Consider the following 17,591-nt stretch of genomic DNA (forward strand, 5'->3'; position numbering starts at 1 on the left):
CTCTACCCTGTGTAGTGGTGACCTGAGCAGCTGCATCCCCTCCCTCTCCCCTGTGTAGTGGTGACCTGAGCAGCAGCTCCATCCCCTCCCTCTCCCCTGTATAGTGGTGACCTGAGCAGCTGTATCCCCTCCCTCTCCCCTGTGTAGTGGTGACCTGAGCAGCAGCTGCATCCCCTCCCTCTCCCCTGTGTAGTGGTGACCTGAGCAGCACCTGCATCCCCTCCCTCTCCCCTGTGTAGTGGTGACCTGAGCAGCTGCATCCCCTCCCTCTCCCCTGTGTAGTGGTGACCTGAGCAGCAGCTGCATCCCCTCCCTCTCCCCTGTGTAGTGGTGACCTGAGCAGCACCTGCATCCCCTCCCTCTCCCCTGTGTAGTGGTGACCTGAGCAGCTGCATCCCCTCCCTCTCCCCTGTGTAGTGGTGACCTGAGCAGCAGCTCCATCCCCTCCCTCTCCCCTGTATAGTGGTGACCTGAGCAGCTGTATCCCCTCCCTCTCCCCTGTGTAGTGGTGACCTGAGCAGCAGCTGCATCCCCTCCCTCTCCCCTGTGTAGTGGTGACCTGAGCAGCACCTGCATCCCCTCCCTCTCCCCTGTGTAGTGGTGACCTGAGCAGCAGCTGCATCCCCTCCCTCTCCCCTGTGTAGTGGTGACCTGAGCAGCAGCTGCATCCCCTCCCTCTCCCCTGTGTAGTGGTGACCTGAGCAGCAGCTGCATCCCCTCCCTCTCCCCTGTGTAGTGATGACACCTGAGCAGCACCTGCATCCCCTCCCTCTCCCCTGTGTAGTGGTGACCTGAGCAGCAGCTGCATCCCCTCCCTCTCCCCTGTGTAGTGGTGACCTGAGCAGTAGCTGCATCCCCTCCCTCTCCCCTGTGTAGTGGTGACCTGAGCAGCAGCTGCATCCCCTCCCTCTCCCCTGTGTAGTGGTGACCTGAGCAGCACCTGCATCCCCTCCCTCTCCCCTGTGTAGTGGTGACCTGAGCAGCAGCTGCATCCCCTCCCTCTCCCCTGTGTAGTGGTGACCTGAGCAGCAGCTGCATCCCCTCCCTCTCCCCTGTGTAGTGGTGACCTGAGCAGCAGCTGCATCCCCTCCCTCTCCCCTGTGTAGTGGTGACCTGAGCAGCAGCTGCATCCCCTCCCTCTCCCCTGTGTAGTGGTGACCTGAGCAGCAGCTGCATCCCCTCCCTCTCCCCTGTGTAGTTGTGACCTGAGCAGCACCTGCATCCCCTCCCTCTCCCCTGTGTAGTGGTGACCTGAGCAGCAGCTGCATCCCCTCCCTCTCCCCTGTGTAGTGGTGACCTGAGCAGCAGCTGCATCCCCTCCCTCTCCCCTGTGTAGTGGTGACCTGAGCAGTAGCTGCATCCCCTCCCTCTCCCCTGTGTAGTGATATGAGCAGCAGCTGCATCCCCTCCCTCTCCCCTGTGTAGTGGTGACCTGAGCAGCACCTGCATCCCCTCCCTCTCCCCTGTGTAGTGGTGACCTGAGCAGCAGCTGCATCCCCTCCCTCTCCCCTGTGTAGTGGTGACCTGAGCAGCAGCTGCATCCCCTCCCTCTCCCCTGTGTAGTGGTGACCTGAGCAGCAGCTGCATCCCCTCCCTCTCCCCTGTGTAGTGGTGACACCTGAGCAGCACCTGCATCCCCTCCCTCTCCCCTGTGTAGTGGTGACCTGAGCAGCAGCTGCATCCCCTCCCTCTCCCCTGTGTAGTGGTGACCTGAGCAGTAGCTGCATCCCCTCCCTCTCCCCTGTGTAGTGGTGACCTGAGCAGCAGCTGCATCCCCTCCCTCTCCCCTGTGTAGTGGTGACCTGAGCAGCAGCTGCATCCCCTCCCTCTCCCCTGTGTAGTGGTGACACCTGAGCAGCACCTGCATCCCCTCCCTCTCCCCTGTGTAGTGGTGACCTGAGCAGTAGCTGCATCCCCTCCCTCTCCCCTGTGTAGTGGTGACCTGAGCAGCACCTGAATCCCCTCCCTCTCCCCTGTGTAGTGGTGACCTGAGCAGCAGCTGCATCCCCTCCCTCTCCCCTGTGTAGTGGTGACCTGAGCAGCAGCTGCATCCCCTCCCTCTCCCCTGTGTAGTGGTGACCTGAGCAGCAGCTGCATCCCCTCCCTCTCCCCTGTGTAGTAGTGACCTGAGCAGCAGCTGCATCCCCTCCCTCTCCCCTGTGTAGTGGTGACCTGAGCAGCAGCTGCATCCCCTCCCTCTCCCCTGTGTAGTGGTGACCTGAGCAGCACCTGCATCCCCTCCCTCTCCCCTGTGTAGTGGTGACCTGAGCAGCAGCTGCATCCCCTCCCTCTCCCCTGTGTAGTGGTGACCTGAGCAGCTGCATCCCCTCCCTCTCCCCTGTGTAGTGGTGACCTGAGCAGCAGCTGCATCCCCTCCCTCTCCCCTGTGTAGTGGTGACCTGAGCAGCAGCTGCATCCCCTCCCTCTCCCCTGTGTAGGTGTGACCTGAGCAGCAGCTGCATCCCCTCCCTCTCCCCTGTGTTGTAGTGACCTGAGCAGCAGCTGCATCCCCTCCCTCTCCCCTGTGTAGTGGTGACCTGAGCAGCAGCTGCATCCCCTCCCTCTCCCCTGTGTAGTGGTGACACCTGAGCAGCAGCTGCATCCCCTCCCTCTCCCCTGTGTAGGTGTGACCTGAGCAGCAGCTGCATCCCCTCCCTCTCCCCTGTGTAGGTGTGACCTGAGCAGCACCTGCATCCCCTCCCTCTCCCCTGTGTAGTGGTGACCTGAGCAGCAGCTGCATACCCTCCCTCTCCCCTGTGTAGTGGTGACCTGAGCAGCAGCTGCATCCCCTCCCTCTCCCCTGTGTAGTGGTGACCTGAGCAGCAGCTGCATCCCCTCCCTCTCCCCTGTGTAGGTGTGACCTGAGCAGCAGCTGCATCCCCTCCCTCTCCCCTGTGTAGTGGTGACCTGAGCAGCACCTGCATCCCCTCCCTCTCCCCTGTGTAGTGGTGACCTGAGCAGCACCTGCATCCCCTCCCTCTCCCCTGTGTAGTGGTGACCTGAGCAGCAGCTGCATCCCCTCCCTCTCCCCTGTGTAGTGGTGACCTGAGCAGCAGCTGCATCCCCTCCCTCTCCCCTGTGTAGTGGTGACCTGAGCAGCAGCTGCATCCCCTCCCTCTCCCCTGTGTAGTGGTGACCTGAGCAGCAGCTGCATCCCCTCCCTCTCCCCTGTGTAGTGGTGACCTGAGCAGCACCTGCATCCCCTCCCTCTCCCCTGTGTAGTGGTGACCTGAGCAGCACCTGCATCCCCTCCCTCTCCCCTGTGTAGTGGTGACCTGAGCAGCAGCTGCATCCCCTCCCTCTCCCCTGTGTAGTGGTGACCTGAGCAGCAGCTGCATCCCCTCCCTCTCCCCTGTGTAGTGGTGACCTGAGCAGTAGCTGCATCCCCTCCCTCTCCCCTGTGTAGTGGTGACCTGAGCAGCAGCTGCATCCCCTCCCTCTCCCCTGTGTAGGTGTGACCTGAGCAGCAGCTGCATCCCCTCCCTCTCCCCTGTGTAGTGGTGACCTGAGCAGCAGCTGCATCCCCTCCCTCTCCCCTGTGTAGTGGTGACACCTGAGCAGCAGCTGCATCCCCTCCCTCTCCCCTGTGTAGGTGTGACCTGAGCAGCACCTGCATCCCCTCCCTCTCCCCTGTGTAGTGGTGACCTGAGCAGCAGCTGCATACCCTCCCTCTCCCCTGTGTAGTGGTGACCTGAGCAGCAGCTGCATCCCCTCCCTCTCCCCTGTGTAGTGGTGACCTGAGCAGCAGCTGCATCCCCTCCCTCTCCCCTGTGTAGTGGTGACCTGAGCAGCACCTGCATCCCCTCCCTCTCCCCTGTGTAGTGGTGACCTGAGCAGCACCTGCATCCCCTCCCTCTCCCCTGTGTAGTGGTGACCTGAGCAGCAGCTGCATCCCCTCCCTCTCCCCTGTGTAGTGGTGACCTGAGCAGCACCTGAATCCCCTCCCTCTCCCCTGTGTAGTGGTGACCTGAGCAGCAGCTGCATCCCCTCCCTCTCCCCTGTGTAGTGGTGACCTGAGCAGCAGCTGCATCCCCTCCCTCTCCCCTGTGTAGTGGTGACCTGAGCAGCAGCTGCATCCCCTCCCTCTCCCCTGTGTAGTAGTGACCTGAGCAGCAGCTGCATCCCCTCCCTCTCCCCTGTGTAGTGGTGACCTGAGCAGCAGCTGCATCCCCTCCCTCTCCCCTGTGTAGTGGTGACCTGAGCAGCACCTGCATCCCCTCCCTCTCCCCTGTGTAGTGGTGACCTGAGCAGCACCTGCATCCCCTCCCTCTCCCCTGTGTAGTGGTGACCTGAGCAGCAGCTGCATCCCCTCCCTCTCCCCTGTGTAGTGGTGACCTGAGCAGCTGCATCCCCTCCCTCTCCCCTGTGTAGTGGTGACCTGAGCAGCAGCTGCATCCCCTCCCTCTCCCCTGTGTAGTGGTGACCTGAGCAGCAGCTGCATCCCCTCCCTCTCCCCTGTGTAGGTGTGACCTGAGCAGCAGCTCCATCCCCTCCCTCTCCCCTGTGTTGTAGTGACCTGAGCAGCAGCTGCATCCCCTCCCTCTCCCCTGTGTAGGTGTGACCTGAGCAGCAGCTGCATCCCCTCCCTCTCCCCTGTGTAGTGGTGACCTGAGCAGCAGCTGCATCCCCTCCCTCTCCCCTGTGCCGCACTCCTCATGCAGACATTGTGTGTCAGGTCTCCTGGGCACAGCTGCCAGTACAATGGCTGGGTGACTCCCGGCAGGCTGGTGGATGTGCTGCATTGGTGCCTCCTCCTCCTCCTCCTGCACATTCCTCATTCTGCATCGCTCCATGCATCTCCTGTGATCTCACTGCACCACTGGATGCGGTCACTGCTCCCCCCTACCTGCCGGGCGCGGATGGTACGGTCGGCGGAGGGGCTCCCGGCATGTGCGCTGCTCCAGTGTAGATGCGGCCGCTGAGGATGAGCGTGAAGGCAGGTAAGAGCCGTGCTGTGCGCCCCCCCTGCGGCCGATGGACCCGGCCGCCCTGCTGCAAGGTGACTGCGGGGACATGATGTGATGATGGGCTGCGGCGGGGCCAGGACTGATGGCAGCGGGGCTGTCAGTGATCACAGTGATGATGATGGAGCTCAGCCCCTCATGTGTCGTTACATTGTGTCACTGATCACAGTGATGATGATGATGGAGCTCAGCCTCTCATGTGTCGTTACATTGTGTCAGTGATCATAGTGATGATGATGATGGAGCTCAGCCTCTCATGTGTCGTTACATTGTGTCAGTGATCATAGTGATGATGATGATGGAGCTCAGCCTCTCATGTGTCGTTACATTGTGTCAGTGATTATAGTGATGATGATGATGGAGCTCAGCCTCTCATGTGTCGTTACATTGTGTCAGTGATCACAGTGATGATGATGATGGAGCTCAGCCTCTCATGTGTCGTTACATTGTGTCAGTGATTATAGTGATGATGATGATGGAGCTCAGCCTCTCATGTGTCGTTACATTGTGTCCCTGATCATAGTGATGATGATGATGGAGCTCAGCCCCTCATGTGTCGTTACATTGTGTCACTGATCATAGTGATGATGATGATGGAGCTCAGCCTCTCATGTGTCGTTACATTGTGTCAGTGATCATAGTGATGATGATGATGATGGAGCTCAGCCTCTCATGTGTCGTTACATTGTGTCAGTGATCATAGTGATGATGATGATGATGGAGCTCAGCCTCTCATGTGTCGTTACATTGTGTCCCTGATCATAGTGATGATGATGATGATGGAGCTCAGCCTCTCATGTGTCGTTACATTGTGTCACTGATCATAGTGATGATGATGATGATGGAGCTCAGCCTCTCATGTGTCGTTACATTGTGTCACTGATCATAGTGATGATGATGATGATGGAGCTCAGCCTCTCATGTGTCGTTACATTGTGTCAGTGATCATAGTGATGATGATGATGGAGCTCAGCCTCTCATGTGTCGTTACATTGTGTCAGTGATCACAGTGATGATGATGATGGAGCTCAGCCTCTCATGTGTCGTTACATTGTGTCAGTGATCATAGTGATGATGATGATGGAGCTCAGCCTCTCATGTGTCGTTACATTGTGTCAGTGATCACAGTGATGATGATGATGGAGCTCAGCCTCTCATGTGTCGTTACATTGTGTCAGTGATCATAGTGATGATGATGATGGAGCTCAGCCCCTCATGTGTCGTTACATTGTGTCAGTGATCATAGTGATGATGATGATGGAGCTCAGCCTCTCATGTGTCGTTACATTGTGTCAGTGATCACAGTGATGATGATGATGGAGCTCAGCCTCTCATGTGTCGTTACATTGTGTCAGTGATCATAGTGATGATGATGATGATGGAGCTCAGCCTCTCATGTGTCGTTACATTGTGTCAGTGATCATAGTGATGATGATGATGGAGCTCAGCCTCTCATGTGTCGTTACATTGTGTCAGTGATCATAGTGATGATGATGATGATGGAGCTCAGCCTCTCATGTGTCGTTACATTGTGTCAGTGATCATAGTGATGATGATGATGGAGCTCAGCCTCTCATGTGTCGTTACATTGTGTCCCTGATCATAGTGATGATGATGATGGAGCTCAGCCCCTCATGTGTCGTTACATTGTGTCAGTGATCATAGTGATGATGATGATGATGGAGCTCAGCCTCTCATGTGTCGTTACATTGTGTCAGTGATCATAGTGATGATGATGATGGAGCTCAGCCTCTCATGTGTCGTTACATTGTGTCAGTGATCATAGTGATGATGATGATGATGGAGCTCAGCCTCTCATGTGTCGTTACATTGTGTCAGTGATCATAGTGATGATGATGATGGAGCTCAGCCCCTCATGTGTCGTTACATTGTGTCAGTGATCACAGTGATGATGATGATGGAGCTCAGCCTCTCATGTGTCGTTACATTGTGTCACTGATCATAGTGATGATGATGATGGAGCTCAGCCCCTCATGTGTCGTTACATTGTGTCAGTGATCACAGTGATGATGATGATGGAGCTCAGCCCCTCATGTGTCGTTACATTGTGTCAGTGATCATAGTGATGATGATGATGGAGCTCAGCCTCTCATGTGTCGTTACATTGTGTCAGTGATCACAGTGATGATGATGATGGAGCTCAGCCCCTCATGTGTCGTTACATTGTGTCAGTGATCATAGTGATGATGATGATGGAGCTCAGCCTCTCATGTGTCGTTACATTGTGTCAGTGATTATAGTGATGATGATGATGGAGCTCAGCCTCTCATGTGTCGTTACATTGTGTCAGTGATTATAGTGATGATGATGATGGAGCTCAGCCTCTCATGTGTCGTTACATTGTGTCAGTGATCATAGTGATGATGATGATGATGGAGCTCAGCCCCTCATGTGTCGTTACATTGTGTCAGTGATTATAGTGATGATGATGATGGAGCTCAGCCTCTCATGTGTCGTTACATTGTGTCAGTGATCATAGTGATGATGATGATGATGGAGCTCAGCCCCTCATGTGTCGTTACATTGTGTCACTGATCATAGTGATGATGATGATGGAGCTCAGCCCCTCATGTGTCGTTACATTGTGTCACTGATCATAGTGATGATGATGATGGAGCTCAGCCTCTCATGTGTCGTTACATTGTGTCAGTGATCATAGTGATGATGATGATGGAGCTCAGCCCCTCATGTGTCGTTACATTGTGTCAGTGATCATAGTGATGATGATGATGGAGCTCAGCCTCTCATGTGTCGTTACATTGTGTCAGTGATCACAGTGATGATGATGATGGAGCTCAGCCTCTCATGTGTCGTTACATTGTGTCAGTGATCACAGTGATGATGATGGAGCTCAGCCCCTCATGTGTCGTTACATTGTGTCACTGATCATAGTGATGATGATGATGGAGCTCAGCCCCTCATGTGTCGTTACATTGTGTCACTGATCATAGTGATGATGATGATGGAGCTCAGCCTCTCATGTGTCGTTACATTGTGTCAGTGATCATAGTGATGATGATGATGGAGCTCAGCCCCTCATGTGTCGTTACATTGTGTCACTGATCATAGTGATGATGATGATGGAGCTCAGCCCCTCATGTGTCGTTACATTGTGTCACTGATCATAGTGATGATGATGATGGAGCTCAGCCCCTCATGTGTCGTTACATTGTGTCAGTGATCATAGTGATGATGATGATGGAGCTCAGCCTCTCATGTGTCGTTACATTGTGTCAGTGATCATAGTGATGATGATGATGGAGCTCAGCCCCTCATGTGTCGTTACATTGTGTCAGTGATCATAGTGATGATGATGATGGAGCTCAGCCCCTCATGTGTCGTTACATTGTGTCAGTGATCATAGTGATGATGATGATGGAGCTCAGCCTCTCATGTGTCGTTACATTGTGTCACTGATCATAGTGATGATGATGATGGAGCTCAGCCCCTCATGTGTCGTTACATTGTGTCAGTGATCATAGTGATGATGATGATGGAGCTCAGCCTCTCATGTGTCGTTACATTGTGTCAGTGATCATAGTGATGATGATGATGGAGCTCAGCCCCTCATGTGTCGTTACATTGTGTCACTGATCATAGTGATGATGATGATGGAGCTCAGCCCCTCATGTGTCGTTACATTGTGTCAGTGATCATAGTGATGATGATGATGGAGCTCAGCCTCTCGTGTGTCGTTACATTGTGTCAGTGATTATAGTGATGATGATGATGGAGCTCAGCCCCTCGTGTGTCGTTACATTGTGTCAGTGATTATAGTGATGATGATGATGGAGCTCAGCCTCTCGTGTCGTTACATTGTGTCAGTGATCATAGTGATGATGATGATGATGGAGCTCAGCCTCTCATGTGTCGTTACATTGTGTCAGTGATCATAGTGATGATGATGATGATGGAGCTCAGCCTCTCATGTGTCGTTACATTGTGTCAGTGATCATAGTGATGATGATGATGATGGAGCTCAGCCTCTCGTGTCGTTACATTGTGTCAGTGATCATAGTGATGATGATGATGATGGAGCTCAGCCTCTCATGTGTCGTTACATTGTGTCAGTGATTATAGTGATGATGATGATGGAGCTCAGCCTCTCGTGTGTCGTTACATTGTGTCACTGATCATAGTGATGATGATGATGGAGCTCAGCCTCTCGTGTGTCGTTACATTGTGTCAGTGATCATAGTGATGATGATGATGGAGCTCAGCCTCTCGTGTGTCGTTACATTGTGTCAGTGATCATAGTGATGATGATGATGATGATGGAGCTCAGCCTCTCATGTGTCGTTACATTGTGTCAGTGATCATAGTGATGATGATGATGATGATGATGGACCTCAGCCTCTCATGTGTCGTTACATTGTGTCAGTGATCATAGTGATGATGATGATGATGATGATGATGGAGCTCAGCCTCTCATGTGTCGTTACATTGTGTCACTGATCATAGTGATGATGATGATGATGATGATGGACCTCAGCCTCTCATGTGTCGTTACATTGTGTCAGTGATCATAGTGATGATGATGATGATGGACCTCAGCCTCTCATGTGTCGTTACATTGTGTCAGTGATCATAGTGATGATGATGATGATGATGATGATGGAGCTCAGCCCCTCATGTGTCGTTACATTGTGTCACTGATCATAGTGATGATGATGATGGAGCTCAGCCTCTCATGTGTCGTTACATTGTGTCACTGATCATAGTGATGATGATGATGATGGAGCTCAGCCTCTCATGTGTCGTTACATTGTGTCAGTGATCATAGTGATGATGATGGAGCTCAGCCTCTCGTGTCGTTACATTGTGTCAGTGATCATAGTGATGATGATGGAGCTCAGCCTCTCATGTGTCGTTACATTGTGTCACTGATCATAGTGATGATGATGATGGAGCTCAGCCTCTCATGTGTCGTTACATTGTGTCACTGATTATAATGATGATGATGATGGAGCTCAGCCCCTCATGTGTCGTTACATTGTGTCAGTGATTATAGTGATGATGATGATGGAGCTCAGCCTCTCATGTGTCGTTACATTGTGTCAGTGATCATAGTGATGATGATGATGGAGCTCAGCCTCTCGTGTGTCGTTACATTGTGTCACTGATGATAGTGATGATGATGGAGCTCAGCCTCTCGTGTGTCGTTACATTGTGTCAGTGATCATAGTGATGATGATGATGGAGCTCAGCCTCTCGTGTGTCGTTACATTGTGTCAGTGATCATAGTGATGATGATGATGATGGAGCTCAGCCTCTCATGTGTCGTTACATTGTGTCAGTGATCATAGTGATGATGATGATGATGATGGAGCTCAGCCTCTCATGTGTCGTTACATTGTGTCAGTGATCATAGTGATGATGATGATGATGATGGAGCTCAGCCTCTCATGTGTCGTTACATTGTGTCAGTGATCATAGTGATGATGATGATGATGATGATGGAGCTCAGCCTCTCATGTGTCGTTACATTGTGTCAGTGATCATAGTGATGATGATGATGATGATGATGGAGCTCAGCCTCTCATGTGTCGTTACATTGTGTCAGTGATCATAGTGATGATGATGATGGAGCTCAGCCTCTCATGTGTCGTTACATTGTGTCAGTGATCATAGTGATGATGATGATGGAGCTCAGCCTCTCGTGTGTCGTTACATTGTGTCACTGATCATAGTGATGATGATGATGGAGCTCAGCCTCTCATGTGTCGTTACATTGTGTCAGTGATCATAGTGATGATGATGATGGAGCTCAGCCTCTCGTGTGTCGTTACATTGTGTCACTGATCATAGTGATGATGATGATGGAGCTCAGCCTCTCATGTGTCGTTACATTGTGTCACTGATCATAGTGATGATGATGATGATGGAGCTCAGCCTCTCATGTGTCGTTACATTGTGTCAGTGATCATAGTGATGATGGAGCACAGCCTCTCATGTGTCGTTACATTGTGTGAGTGATCATAGTGATTGTCACGATTCACACGGTGACCGTCACCCCTACGTCACGGGTTGGGGTGACTTTAGGCCAACAGACGGCTATCACATGTGCAGGGGGGCTTATCTTAGTTATCCCTCCACTCCACAATGTGATGAAAAAAAAAAACACACACAAGGCTATTGACCTCTTAGTTTACAGCAGGGGCTTATTTTAGGTATCCCACTGCTTTTCAATATACCACGAACTGCAGGGATTTATGTACAGTGGGGCAAAAAAGTATTTAGTCAGTCAGCAATAGTGCAAGTTCCACCACTTAAAAAGATGAGAGGCGTCTGTAATTTACATCATAGGTAGACCTCAACTATGGGAGACAAACTGAGAAAAAAAAATCCAGAAAATCACATTGTCTGTTTTTTTAACATTTTATTTGCATATTATGGTGGAAAATAAGTATTTGGTCAGAAACAAAATTTCATCTCAATACTTTGTAATATATCCTTTGTTGGCAATGACAGAGGTCAAACGTTTTCTGTAATTCTTCACAAGGTTGCCACACACTGTTGTTGGTATGTTGGCCCATTCCTCCATGCAGATCTCCTCTAGGGCAGTGATGTTTTTGGCTTTTCGCTTGGCAACACGGACTTTCAACTCCCTCCAAAGGTATTCTATAGGGTTGAGACCTGGAGACTGGCTAGGCCACTCCAGGACCTTGAAATGCTTCTTACGAAGCCACTCCTTCGTTGCCCTGGCGGTGTGCTTTGGATCATTGTCATGTTGAAAGACCCAGCCACGTTTCATCTTCAATGCCCTTGCTGATGGAAGGAGGTTTGCACTCAAAATCTCACGACACATGGCCCCATTCATTCTTTCATGTACCCGGATCAGTCGTCCTGGCCCCTTTGCAGAGAAACAGCCCCAAAGCATGATGTTTCCACCACCATGCTTTACAGTAGGTATGGTGTTTGATGGATGCAACTCAGTATTCTTTTTCCTCCAAACACGACAAGTTGTGTTTTTACCAAACAGTTCCAGTTTGGTTTCATCAGACCATAGGACATTCTCCCAAAACTCGTCTGGATCATCCAAATGCTCTCTAGCAAACTTCAGACGGGCCCGGACATGTACTGGCTTAAGCAGTGGGACACGTCTGGCACTGCAGGATCTGAGTCCATGGTGTTACTTATGGTAGGCCTTGTTACATTGGTCCCAGCTCTCTGCAGTTCATTCACTAGGTCCCCCCGCGTGGTTCTGGGATTTTTGCTCACCGTTCTTGTGATCATTCTGACCCCACGGGGTGGGATTTTGCGTGGAGCCCCAGATCGAGGGAGATTATCAGTGGTCTTGTATGTCTTCCATTTTCTAATTATTGCTCCCACTGTTGATTTCTTCACTCCAAGCTGGTTGGCTATTGCAGATTCAGTCTTCCCAGCCTAGTGCAGGGCTACAATTTTGTTTCTGGTGTCCTTTGACAGCTCTTTGGTCTTCACCATAGTGGAGTTTGGAGTCAGACTGTTTGAGGGTGTGCACAGGTGTCTTTTTATACTGATAACAAGTTTAAACAGGTGCCATTACTACAGGTAATGAGTGGAGGAAAGAGGAGACTCTTAAAGAGGAAGTTACAGGTCTGTGAGAGCCAGAAATCTTGATTGTTTGTTTCTGACCAAATACTTATTTTCCACCATAATATGCAAATAAAATGTTAAAAAAACAGACAATGTGATTTTCTGGATTTTTTTTTCTCAGTTTGTCTCCCATAGTTGAGGTCTACCTATGATGTAAATTACAGACGCCTCTCATCTTTTTAAGTGGTGGAACTTGCACTATTGCTGACTGACTAAATACTTTTTTGCCCCACTGTATATCCCGCTTACAGTTCCATTTGAAACTTGCAGCTCTCTGGCGCCCCCTTACTCTCAGGTCAGATTAGGTACTGCACCCTGGGTAATTAGTCACCAGAAAGGCTGCCTGCTATGTACTGGCTATTGGGCATGCTGCAGCGACGCGATTAACTACTCCCACTCAGGCAGGAACAATAATTATCAACGCCGCAGTCGCTACAACGCCACCCAAAAGCCTGCACACGGTACGCTGCCTCCAGCTTCGATTAAACGGGTCCGAAGCTAACCCAAAAACAGTAGCGTAATCCCCTTCAGGAGACTTAGGGTACGTTTTTAGAGCATGAAGAACGACTCTAGTATTAAATATTATACTCCGTCAAAAGTTTTAGGCAGTGTTTAATAAACGGTCATATAAAGATGTTACAATAAGAGACAATTGAAAATATGTACAAGGTAATTATAAAATAAAGGGATTAAATAAGAAAAGGTACAACTCACATGTTCTCAGTTCATATCAGGCAAAAAGCCATGCTGCATGCACAGCCCAGATGTCCCAATGCATGGGGACTGGCAGTCAGGGCTTCCCAGGTAAAACTCAGACTCACATAGGCTCCAGCAGATAGACAGTCTGCTGGGATCTGGCCAAAAACTTATAGCTGCAGCCTGTGACATCACAGAAAGGGGTTGGTTTACTCCGTCCCTCCTACCTCCTCAGTTTAAACTAACTTTAACCTAAATTTCTCTAATGCTTGTAACTCCGGTACAGAACATGTCATAGTCATAACAAACCCAGCATTCATCTTGTATTAATATTGGCATTCTAATGAGATCAAATATGTCCTATGTGTGATGCGTGATTACAGAGAAATCCCTACTTTTTTACCTGATGGAGTTGGAACCTCATGTTTACAGCGGTTAACAGATCCGTCGCTGGACATAAAGAATATGTATTTTCCTCTTTTCTAGCCTAACTCATTAGCCCAATATCTTATCATATTGGAACAAAGGACTCTCATGGATTTCTGGAAACTTCTAGACAGTTCTGCTAGAGGGAGATTTGAGCCTAGTCGTAAATACCTTTCAGCAATAAAACCCTCTTCCCCCATACATTCCAACACAAAGAGACAAAGAGAGCCACAGAGAGAAGGGGGGTTTAGCCCCCAGCATGAGCTGTAGGACAAAGCTACAACATCATATTATATTTCATACAATATCGTGACAGTGATGATGATGATGGAGCTCAGCCTCTCATGTGTCGTTACATTGTGTCAGTGATCACAGTGATGATGATGGAGCTCAGCCTCTCATGTGTCGTTACATTGTGTCAGTGTGTGATCATAGTGATGATGATGATGGAGCTCAGCCTCTCATGTGTCGTTACATTGTGTAACTGATCATAGTGATGATGATGATGGAGCTCAGCCTCTCATGTGTCGTTACATTGTGTCAGTGATCATAGTGGGCACACCCTTTCTGCACATTAGTCGCACAACACTGGCAGTTGAAATTTGGGGAATCTGCATTACACAAGGATTCCTCATACACACAGATCAGTTTAGCTATCATTTGTAGTCATTTACTTGATTTATTCAAGGCCGACCGTCTCTCTATGTACATGCTGTCATGCCCACATGCTTGTTCCAATAGGGCAGACCACAGCATTTCTGCAGATTTGGGTACAGTGGGGGTTACTGGGTGAAATTTACTGTGCTTTGCTAATCTTATAGCCTATGTGCACACTTTCAGGATTTCTTGCAGAAATTTCCTGTGCAAAACTGGACATTTTCTGCAAGAAATCCGCATGTGTTTTTACCACCATTTTAGGCCGGTTTCACATTTGCGGTTGTGTCCGCAGTGTTTCATCCGCAGTAATCCGCATGCGTTGTGTATTCCTATATTTAACATTATAAACGCAAGTGTCTGCGTTTGATTGCGTTTGGCCGCGTTTGACGACGCATGCGTCGTTTCGTCGTCTGCGGTTTGGCGCGGTGAACGCTGTATGTAGTAATTTTGTAGGTGTCAAATAGCCGCCTAGAAACGTATGCGGTTGTTAGCGGCACAAATGCGCAAAAAACCGCATTGCTGTCTATGTGAACGCATGTTGCCGCAAGCACATGCGTTTGCTTGCGTTCGTGAACACATGCGTTGAACCAGAGAAAAGCATGTCTAGACACTGATTAGCCACCCCCCCACATACAAGGTGATAAAGGGAGGTAGTGGGCATTGCCAGGTCACTACACAGCAGACTGGGAAGAAGACCACACAGAGGAAAGCAACAAGGAGGAAAAAAGACTCTGAACAATGTGAGTATATCCTAGCCAATGCCTTTATTTTCTATTTTCTGTCTCTACATGTCCTAATTTTTGCCCTTTCTTTCTGCGTGCATCAGATTGTCTTCTTCTTCTGATGAGGAGCAACGTCCTGGGCCTTCTGAAGTAGAACATGTCAGTGAGGTGAGTACTCACCTCCTCAGATTAGTAAGTATTCACTGTCACATCAACACATGACAATTTTTTTTTTCTCCTTTTTTTTTTTTTTTAGAGTTCTTCTACTGCAGCAGAGGCTGGGCAGGAGCAGCTGAGTCACGGTCGGGTGGTAAGGCGGCAGCGTGTACGTATATAAGGCTGACTGTTTACTGTATCCTCACTTTAGTATTCTTGAATCTTCCTTTCTTTACTTTACTCTTTCTTCTGCGCTCCTTTTGTATCTTGACTTTCCTTATTCATGCCATTTCTCAGCCTCTGTTTTCTTTCTTTTCCTTATGTTATTGTATCCGACATTAATGTCTTTATTTATTTTTTAGGTTCCAGAACGGGATGAAGACCTCATAGAAAATGACCTCCTCTTCTCCTTGGTCCAGGAGCGAGTCTCGTGGGACACCCGGGATCCACTGCACTCAAACAACGTCACGATCCGGCGCCTATGGAATGAGGTGGCCAAAGCGCTGTGGGATGGCTGGGACAACGCCCCGAATCGGGTCCGAAGTGCATTTTTTAAGTATTGCACTGCAGTGTGAAGCAGCAGAAACATTGGCCGGGATCACACAACTGTGTGTGATGAAAAACTCACTCTTAGGGCCCCTTTCCACTTGTGTGAGAAAAAAACGGTCGGGAATGAGTCTAAATATAGATCAATGAGCTATATTTAGCTTCATTTGCGGTGAGGCGCCCTCTGCTGGCTGTTCATAGATCGTGGGAACTTTCCTTGAGGGACGATGGTGGTCATAAACACGGCAGATCTACGCTCACCTGCACAGGTGTCAGAAATAGTCAGGGGCGGATTATCAGAGGGTCAATATGGGCGGTAGCCCAGGGCCCAGTGGTCTGGGGGGGCCCTGGGCTACCGCACAGATTGACCCTCTGATAATCATCTGTGAATGCCGGCGGCCGCCTGCATTTATGTGCCCCCGCCGTACCCGGTGGGCAGAGAGGGGGGGCCGCATCGGGCCCCTTCTCATCTGCTCACCGGGCCCCTTCCGGCGCTGCGGCGGTTTCCTATTGACGTGCGGGCGCTCGCCCGCACGTCAATAGTTAACAGCCGCCAGCCAATTGGAGGCTGGCGGCTGATGTCAGCCGCAGGCGCACACGTCGCCGGCGTTTGACGTCATTGTCAGTCGCCGGCGAGTGTGCTCTGTTGGAGGGAGCTCGTCGCTGGAGCGCGGACATGTGAGGAGACTTTGTTTTTTGTTTTGTTTTTTGTTTTTATAACGGTGGACACACTGAGGGCAATGCTGGAGGACGCTGGGGCAGATTGCTGGAGGACGCTGGGGCAGATTGCTGGAGACACTGGGGCAGATTGCTGGAGGACGCTGGGGCAGATTGCTGGAGGACGCTGGGGCAGATTGCTGGAGGACGCTGGGGCAGATTGCTGGAGACGCTGGGGCAGATTGCTGGAGGACGCTGGGGCAGATTGCTGGATGACGCTGGGGCAGATTGCTGGATGACGCTGGGGCAGATTGCTGGATGACGCTGGGGCAGATTGCTGGAGGACGCTGGGGCAGATTGCTGGAGGACGCTGGGGCAGATTGCTGGAGGACGCTGGGGCAGATTGCTGGAGGACGCTGGGGCAGATTGCTGGAGGACGCTGGGGCAGATTGCTGGAGGACGCTGGGGCAGATTGCTGGAGGACGCTGGGGCAGATTGCTGGAGGACACTGGGGCAGATTGCTGGAGGACACTGGGGCAGATTGCTGGAGGACACTGGGGCAGATTGCTGGAGGACACTGGGGCAGATTGCTGGAGGACACTGGGGCAGATTGCTGGACATACTGGGGCAGACTGCTGGACACACTGGGGGTAATATGCTGGACACACTGGGGCACATTGCTGGACACACTGGGGCAGATTGCTGGACACACTGTCTGGGGGCAATGCTGGACGCACTGGGGCAGATTGCTGGACACACTGGGGGCAATATGCTGGACACACTGGGGCAATATGCTGGACATACTGGGGCAGATTGCTGGACACACTGGGGGTAATATGCTGGACACACTGGGGCACATTGCTGGACACACTGGGGCAGATTGCTGGACACACTGGGGCAGATTGCTGGACACACTGGGGGCAATGCTGGACACACTGGGGGCAATATGCTGGAGACACTGGGGCAGATTGCTGGACACTGGGGCAATATGCTGGACATACTGAGGCAGATTGCTGGACACACTGGGGGCAGGACTGGAGGCATGGGCAGAATGTAGACACGGGGCATGATTGGAGACACATAGAATGAAAGACATGGGGCAGGATTGGATCATGGGGCAGGATGGATACGATGGAGACATATGGGGCAGGATGTGGATATCATATGG

The 17,591-nt window shown here is 51.0% G+C and overlaps 1 protein-coding gene across 6 annotated transcripts in view; it reads left to right on the plus strand.

Annotated features, from left to right (window-relative positions):
* Positions 1–4,648: 4,648 nt before the first annotated feature.
* ATP2B2 (ATPase plasma membrane Ca2+ transporting 2) overlaps positions 4,649–17,591 on the plus strand; it is a 278,639-nt gene continuing 265,696 nt past the window's right edge. For 3 of the 6 annotated variants that reach the window (XM_069735951.1, XM_069735953.1, XM_069735954.1), the window contains exon 1: positions 4,674–4,940. The gene's annotated coding sequence lies outside the window, so the exon portion shown is untranslated. Of the gene's footprint in view, positions 4,941–17,591 lie in introns of all 6 variants that reach the window. The other 3 variants (XM_069735952.1, XM_069735955.1, XM_069735950.1) reach the window with 2 other exon arrangements.

Source organism: Ranitomeya imitator, chromosome 8 (assembly GCF_032444005.1).
Source record: "Ranitomeya imitator isolate aRanImi1 chromosome 8, aRanImi1.pri, whole genome shotgun sequence".
NCBI classification, from domain to species: Eukaryota; Metazoa; Chordata; class Amphibia; order Anura; family Dendrobatidae; genus Ranitomeya; species Ranitomeya imitator.